Source organism: Mya arenaria, chromosome 13 (genome assembly GCF_026914265.1).
Source record: "Mya arenaria isolate MELC-2E11 chromosome 13, ASM2691426v1".
In the NCBI taxonomy this organism is placed as follows: Eukaryota; Metazoa; Mollusca; class Bivalvia; order Myida; family Myidae; genus Mya; species Mya arenaria.
In genome coordinates, this window is record NC_069134.1 from 14,547,657 (window position 1) to 14,555,306 (window position 7,650).

At 34.3% G+C, this 7,650-nt stretch overlaps 1 long non-coding RNA gene across 1 annotated transcript; it reads right to left on the minus strand.

The window, feature by feature from the left end:
- Positions 1–3,249: 3,249 nt before the first annotated feature.
- Positions 3,250–4,515, minus strand: LOC128214496 (uncharacterized). Its single transcript, XR_008257930.1, has 2 exons — positions 4,185–4,515; positions 3,250–3,899 (listed from the first exon to the last, which is right to left on the minus strand). It is a non-coding gene; the product is annotated as an uncharacterized LOC128214496 (long non-coding RNA).
- Between the last annotated feature and the right edge of the window lie 3,135 nt (positions 4,516–7,650).

A 7,650-nucleotide genomic window follows, 5' to 3' on the forward strand; every position in this document is an offset into this window, starting at 1 on the left:
ACTACTTCTGAAAGTGGACATTCAATTTATTTACCTCTCAATTAATGTGCTGATACGAAATACAATGTGTGTTGGATGCAAAAATAAATCCGCAATGTCAAATGTGTCATGCATTTGACAGTTTCCAAAGAAGAGTATCACCAAACTCTTTTTTCTGGAAAAATGATTTTGTAACATTTATTGTAGGAATAACCAGAATATAATTCGATTAATCGTAACTGACAAGAAAATTGCTTAGTGTTACAACCATGGCAGATCAGAAGACAGTTTTCAGACACTGTTCGCGAATTGTCACAGGGCGTTGCAAGATGTTGTTATCGTTAGAGGAATATGCGGAATTTGCCATCAGGGAAACTGCTTTACGTTCTTCCTCTGCATGCCAAGTTTCTTAAGGTTATGAGAGTATCAAAGAAAAGAGAAAAATGCTTGCATTGAATCTTCGATTTACATGAGTATGTTATTGTGCATTGACCGCTATATTGATTGCTGCTATCCGAATAAGTTGAACAGTATCGGGACAGAAACTGGCCGAATCATCCCGCTAATATGACACTTAAGTTCGTACCAATTGCCTATTTAGAGCAAAAGGTCAATAGGCTGTTAAATGAAGCTCAACCGAAATGGATGTTTCAAAACATTTCGATGAGAATATACCTTTCCAATTTGCCAAAAGCAAGGTAGAAAGGATTTTCATGTAATTCAAAATTAAAATACAGCATAAGTCCAATAAAGACCAAATTTAAAACACACCGTACATATAGTCCGAAGATCAATTGTTTCTGGCTCTTATACAGACAGAAAGTGTATAGACGGATACAATTAAAACATAATATAAAGTGCACTTTTAAACAGTGTTTCGCAACATCGCGAATAAGTTCCTTGAGGAGGCAGTGTTCTGTCTTAAGTGTTCTATAGGGTTGACGGGATGCACTATTCTGCTCAAGGAAGTCAAAATTATAATATTATGTTATAGTATGATTTACACAATACTTGCCTCTGTCATACACATCGAGGAACAGTGTGTGTTATCTTTGTGGTAACATAAAAATCATATCGACCATTTTCAGCAACATGTTTTACACATATCGGCATGTCGATTAATTGCTTTTAGCTCTTTATATTAAAATAATGATACAAAAGTGTAAACGTTATATTGAAAACGAGCTCTGATTTTGTTTAAGAAACCCACACAAGACAACCTTGGTGCTGCTAGATCTAAAAATAAAAATCATTTATACATTCGTATTTAAATTGAAAAAAGAGGTTTTATTTAGCCGTTTTCGGGAATACAGTAACGTGTCAAAAGTCGGTGATACACGGTTTCTGCATTTTCAGTCAAAATAACAGTTCTACTATTGTCAGTAAATTGTCGCAATCTAAGACGATGCTACTGTTTCGTAGCAATATTGTCTACGTTATGTTGTTTTGTTTTCCGGACTAGAATATTGATAAAAATACTCGTTAACAAACCCTAATATTCAAACCAAATGAAATAAAATGACAAACATTTAGAATGGTTTAAGAAGTCCCGTTCTCTCATATTGCACAAAGCCCCTGTAAAGTTTCTCTTCACTTTGTAAATATTTTGCATATTTTGATATCCTTTTCCGAACCAGATTGGGCACACTACTTGAGCTTGTTGCTCTAAAAAGAATTGCACCAGGCTACTTACAACAACAAAAACATTATTGAAATAATTAAGATATGTTAGATAACATATGTTCGAGTTTAATATTGACCCCACCATTCACTCAGGGTGAGGAATCACCTCAATGTAAGGGGTTCTCACATGGGTCACCACTGGCCACAACCGATTTAAACAAATAAATAAGTGACGTTAATTTCTTAATAACTTTTTTGACAGAAAATGTATGAAAATATTTCTTAGCCTATAACGTACTATTCTAATTTCAGCTTCTACGCGTGTAAAACATTTCAGATTTGCTTGTATTTTAATGATGCAGTCCATGGCTAAAATTTTAATTTCAATTTTGTTGTACGATACACTGATCCCATGTGAAAATCTCTTTAAGTTACGTGGAGCCCCGCCAAGTATTAACATTAATAAAACTTATAGAAATTAATTTATACATGCCGGACGCTGAACCGAATATACTAGCGCTTTTCATTTCAAACGTTGGAAATTTAATTAAAGACACGTTTTGTATCAGATCATTTTAGCAATTAAAGCTACATATTTGAAGTCTTCATAAATATACATCTATGCTTGTTTAACAGAAGAAGAAATTAATTGAAAACACTCCATGTTTCTAAATAGAGTTGTGATTGCGTGATTGGTATGGCAGAACCCTTGTCATTTACAGAGCTCCATCTAATCGACATCATTATTAAATATATGTTTGTATTCAATCATGAATGCATCAGATTGTTTCCAACTGCAATCAAATTTATTCTTTGGAGGTTAGATATATTGTCGCACCAATGCTAGATTGCGACTAAACCAGGTGTAATGGTCAAGTGCCCTATAGCTATGGTCAATGTTAAGGCGCTTGTGAGTTTTTCGTCAGTTCTATGCTCGACATCGATCTTAATGGTATACGTTTTGCCATCAGTAATTTCAATAATTAGAATTATTGAGTGCGGATTATTGTCTTGTAATATTAGATTTACAACATTTTACTTAGGAGTTCGTTGTTTTACTGTTTATGCCTATGTGTGGTGGGTACAGTTTTACACAGTATTTTTACTTTTCGATGTTTTACGCCTATTTGCAGTAATCATGCATTTCCAAACAGATTTGAAATGTTAGAAGCATATGTAAAGTGCACATTGTTGGGTTGTTGAACGCTTTTATATTATGTGTGCATCTGAGTATTTCAAAAATCAGTGCAATTTGTGAAATGGACGTACATATTGTTAATCTTTCTTGTATGATTATTGCACATCTAACACTCTTTCGAGTAACAAACGTTCGCATGTCCATTACCGACAAATGTTGTTTTTTCATTTATTCTAGAGGCGTTTAAACAACGCGATATATTGCCAAATATTGCTGTTCACCAAAAAGATGTTATTCGTATTTCATTTCTACCAATTTCACTTCGATATAAAGGTTTAAAAAGTACATTTACTAGACCGATGTCTTAAGTTGTCGATCAAACTGTTCAGTCATTACCCGGAATGGACGTTTATTCGTCTTTAGAAGAAGAACATAGTAGACTGCATAATTATTTGACAGGACAAGAACATTGTCAAACTTGAACCTCAAGAATAAACAACAATAGCCTGTTAGTTTTGCTTACACACATCATATATTGTAAAATAGAGGCAGCCTACAAAAACCATGTTCTTTCATTTAACATTCAAACATGGAAATATGAATATAAAACTAATAATTCGACGTTGAGTATATCGGTGATCAAATCTCGCAATTGTCATACTAGTATTCCAAAAGAGAAGTATATATTTTCGCTCCAAAACATGAAAATCTTTATTTCCCCAAAGATAGTTAAACTTATTAAAACTTTTTTTTCAAAATCGATGCTTTGGAAACAACAATTTTAATACCACTTCCACACCTTAAGTTTCGAGTAATCATAATGTTACTTTTAAACAGATAACTCCGACGATAAACATTGCATGTGTTAATTCCTTATATATATTGGCTGGAAGTCCACTATTTCGTTAATGGGTTGATAAGGCGGTTTGAAGTCTTCGTTGTCGTAAGGCAGTGAATCTCCCACAATGGGGTCGTTATTTCCCGGGTTCCGGCACCTGCATCCGTTCCCAAATCTGACACACAAATATCCCACTAGTCGACATTTACTACAACATTGTGTTCGCTGGCTTTCTACAAACTCCAAGATGAGAAGACTCAGAACACATATATGTAGAAATTTCGTAGAAACTGCCATCGTAAAACCCGTTACTTCAGAATTCTGAAAAGAAAACATAAATTCATATTGGATATGCTTAAAACTCTTGACAGATACTCAACAGTTCGCATTTTCAACATGTATAAGAATTAACAATTTAAGTCGTTAAATAAGTACAATTTTAACAGTAATTTGAATTTGAAATATACAGATAAAACATATACATGATCGTTTTTTTTTAATAATTAGTAGACATTTAATGTACAGCAATGTAACTACTGTAGATTTAAAATCCTTAATAATAAGCATTATCTTACAACGTTATTTATTTATCAATTTGAAACTTACTGTAGAATAATCCTTTGCTGTTCATAAAACGCCAATTTCCTGTCGAACGTTAATGAATATGTTCTTTAACTTCGCAAAACTATGAAGTGCATGTACTTGAAATGTAACTGACGTTGCCCTCGTAACAAGTATTCTGTATCGTATTCAACTTGCTTATCAAACTAAATACTGTGCCAAATCGAGAATGTGCTTATTGTGAAAGATTGTTATACTGAATAAGTACTGAAGAACAAGTGGCTGGTAAGAACATCTAAATTATGTTTAACAGTTCACCACTTCATCATTTAACTGTACTTTTATTTCAGATTGCCTTGTTATTAGACAGTGAGAATAGTTTCTCCTCTGACAGAGATCTTCATAGTATTTAAACTGTACCGACCCAGTACAGTGTCTCAATAGTAGCATTGCAACTTCATGACGCGGACTGACACATATAATACATTAACTTGTTTAAAAAATATAAATAAATATATTTTTCATGCATTGTAGAATAAAAAACAATGTAATAACAGAAGATTTATTCCACCAAAGAAAACATGCCCAAACGCGACAACATGATTTGTCCTGGGTTGAATGCATTTTTTTACCAAACTAGTTTTAGTTTCAAGGGTTTCGAAAGTTTTCTTTGAAGTGACAAACGATGGTTTCATGGACAGCTTTAACAATGTGATGTAGCATTTTCTGATTTTCCTCAAGAAAATAATAAAGCAGATGGTCATTTGCTTGTTTTAACTTAATGGTGTTTCAACGCATAGTGTTGTTTTTCAAAATGATCTAGTTTTCGGATGGAATGAACTTTTTCCGGAGTGTATTTTATATAAAACCAGTTTTGGCTTCCGTAGAACAAATGATAAAAAAGGTTTTGTTTTATTTGAAACTGTCACAACAAATACACAGGTCGAGAAACCGATATAAAACCAAAACTACCAACACAAACACTAAAAATGTGGGTAATGTGCTTGCACTAAACACAATGGGGGGTTAAGATACAAACAAATCGGCCAGGAAACGTGTACAGTCGAGTAATAACCATGACGTTTGGAAGATAGGAATATATACATGAAAGCACGGTTACAACATGCAATGATATGCCATATTGCCGAGAAAATTCCAAAAAATGAGGATAAATTCCACACATTTATTCGTAAACATTGCCTCCCGAGCCACAATCTGTTAAAGTTATGATATCAAACTAAGATGTCGATTGAAGAATATGTTTTTTCCCACACACTGGACGCATTCATTTTTCAAAACTATAAAAAAAGTCAACTAACCATGCAAACGTTGGTCCCAGAATCGGTATTAGTCAATCCAAATACGCCATTTTGTTTGCCAAAAACATAGAACACAAAAACAAAACATCACATACAGGAAACATGGAACAACACCACACAACTCCACAAACAACAGTGCATATTTACTATGTAAAAAAACTAGGTGTGTTTATCAGGGATTGTTAAGTACCGCCCTGGAAGTGTACCACGACAGCACACTATGTTCATGCACATACATTGTATATCCTTTTCCTCCAGCTGTCATAAAATAATCAGGAAATTGTTTGATATATATAATATCTCTCTTTATATATACACCTGTAACAGAAAACAATATCATCATATCAGTAAGGAATTTAAGTATTTAGGCATAAATACGATACTTATTAAGCGCTCTCTGACGTCACGCTTTTCCCATAATTCTAAGGTGATAGGTGGCGCTGTTTTTTGGCGCTAATTTCATTGTTAAGCGCGCCGCCAGCCTAGCGGTTATTGTCTATAGTTTAGATTTAATTCTTCTAGACACGGTTACAATAGAGCTACGCGTTACGGAGGATCGTCTTCGGGAGATAAGGGTTAATCTTCCTGCTTGGCTTGAGCGACGTTCTGCTACGCGTCGACAACTGCTGTCACTTCTAGGAAAGCTGCAATTCATTGGAAATGACGCATGCCTGACCGGATGTGGGGCTGTGTGCGGTGACCAGTTCTTTCATCGCGAGTTTCCCAAGTTCATGAAAATGGAAGAAATCAGCATTGTGCATCTTGAGTGTGTTACAGTTGTAGTTGCAACTAAGTTGTGGTGTGAGAAATGGAAAGGCTGCAAAATCTCTATATTTTGTGATAACGAGGCTGTATGTTGAGTGATAAATTCGGGCAGATCTATTACGATGTAAGCCGGAGCAAGCCTCTCTGAGCTGTACGAAGGAGTTTGAGATTCGTGCTCTACACTTGTCGTCCTCCGCCAATCGTTTTGCGGACCTGTTGTCTAGATGGCATATGGATCATAGGAACGCCGAACGGTTTCTTGATATACCAGGTCTAAGAATAAATCAGGAAATTACAGCGGATGACGCTTTATTTGTGCTGAATGATATTTGGTAGATGGTGTTTACAGATAAACTATGAATTGCCTGGAAAGTACTATGTACATTTTACAATTGAGTGCCTTTATATGTTTATTGTTTTTGCATATATGTGAGCATTGTATTTTAATTTGGACTAAGTGAAGTGTTTTGTTGTTAATAATTTAATTCGTGTGTTATGTGATTTGTTATTTTTCATAAATTTCGGACGCTTTTCCCATTATTCTTAGTTGATAGGTGGCGCTGTTTTTTAACGTTAATTTCATTGTTAAGCGCGCCGCCAGCCGAGCGGTTATTGTTTATAGTTTAAATTTAATCCCTCCCTCCCTCCCCTGTTCAAAGTTAATAGGTTTTGCCTTCTTTTTTTAAATTTTCTTAATGTCTTTTGGATGCTGTGCTAATAATGATTATAATAAGAGTGTGATATGTTCATATGTCTTGATTATGTATTATGAATATTTGTTATTTGTATTATTTGTATTGATATTGCTTGTGTTTCATAATTATATTTATTTATTACTTGTGTGATTTATTCTTGTGTTAAATGGCCTGTTTTGGAGGCTGCTTGCAATATATATTTGTATAATTCACTTTACAGCCTCCCGTTTTCGGCCAAAATTTATCAAACTATTTATTTGATGTCTGCTTTGTTTTTCTATTCTAGGATAATTTATAAAACAGACATACTGACGTATATAAGTCTTCATATTCCACTGCGACAGGACAGATTAACGAAGTAAGGAATGTCTCAAAATATGTCGATCGTAATATTGCTCAACTTCAAAATGATATGTTAAGAATGACTGACTTGATTAAGTTGTCAACAGCAAGGAAATTAATACATAGTTAGCCAGTCATTTATGCAGAAGAAAGTACCCTACAGATAAGAACCAAAACACTGTCTGCAAAGCGAAAGCAATATCATTGTGATATATTCTATCAATTCAAATGTTGAGTTCAGCTGCAATTTGCATTTGTGTTTATAGGTAGACTGATTAAACTTAGAAAAAGGTGCAAACACTTCCGAGTTTTCTTTCAGCAAGACGTTGCATATAAACCCCGAACAAGCCAGCATATGCATATATGCATATTCAATTCACTTTAGTATAA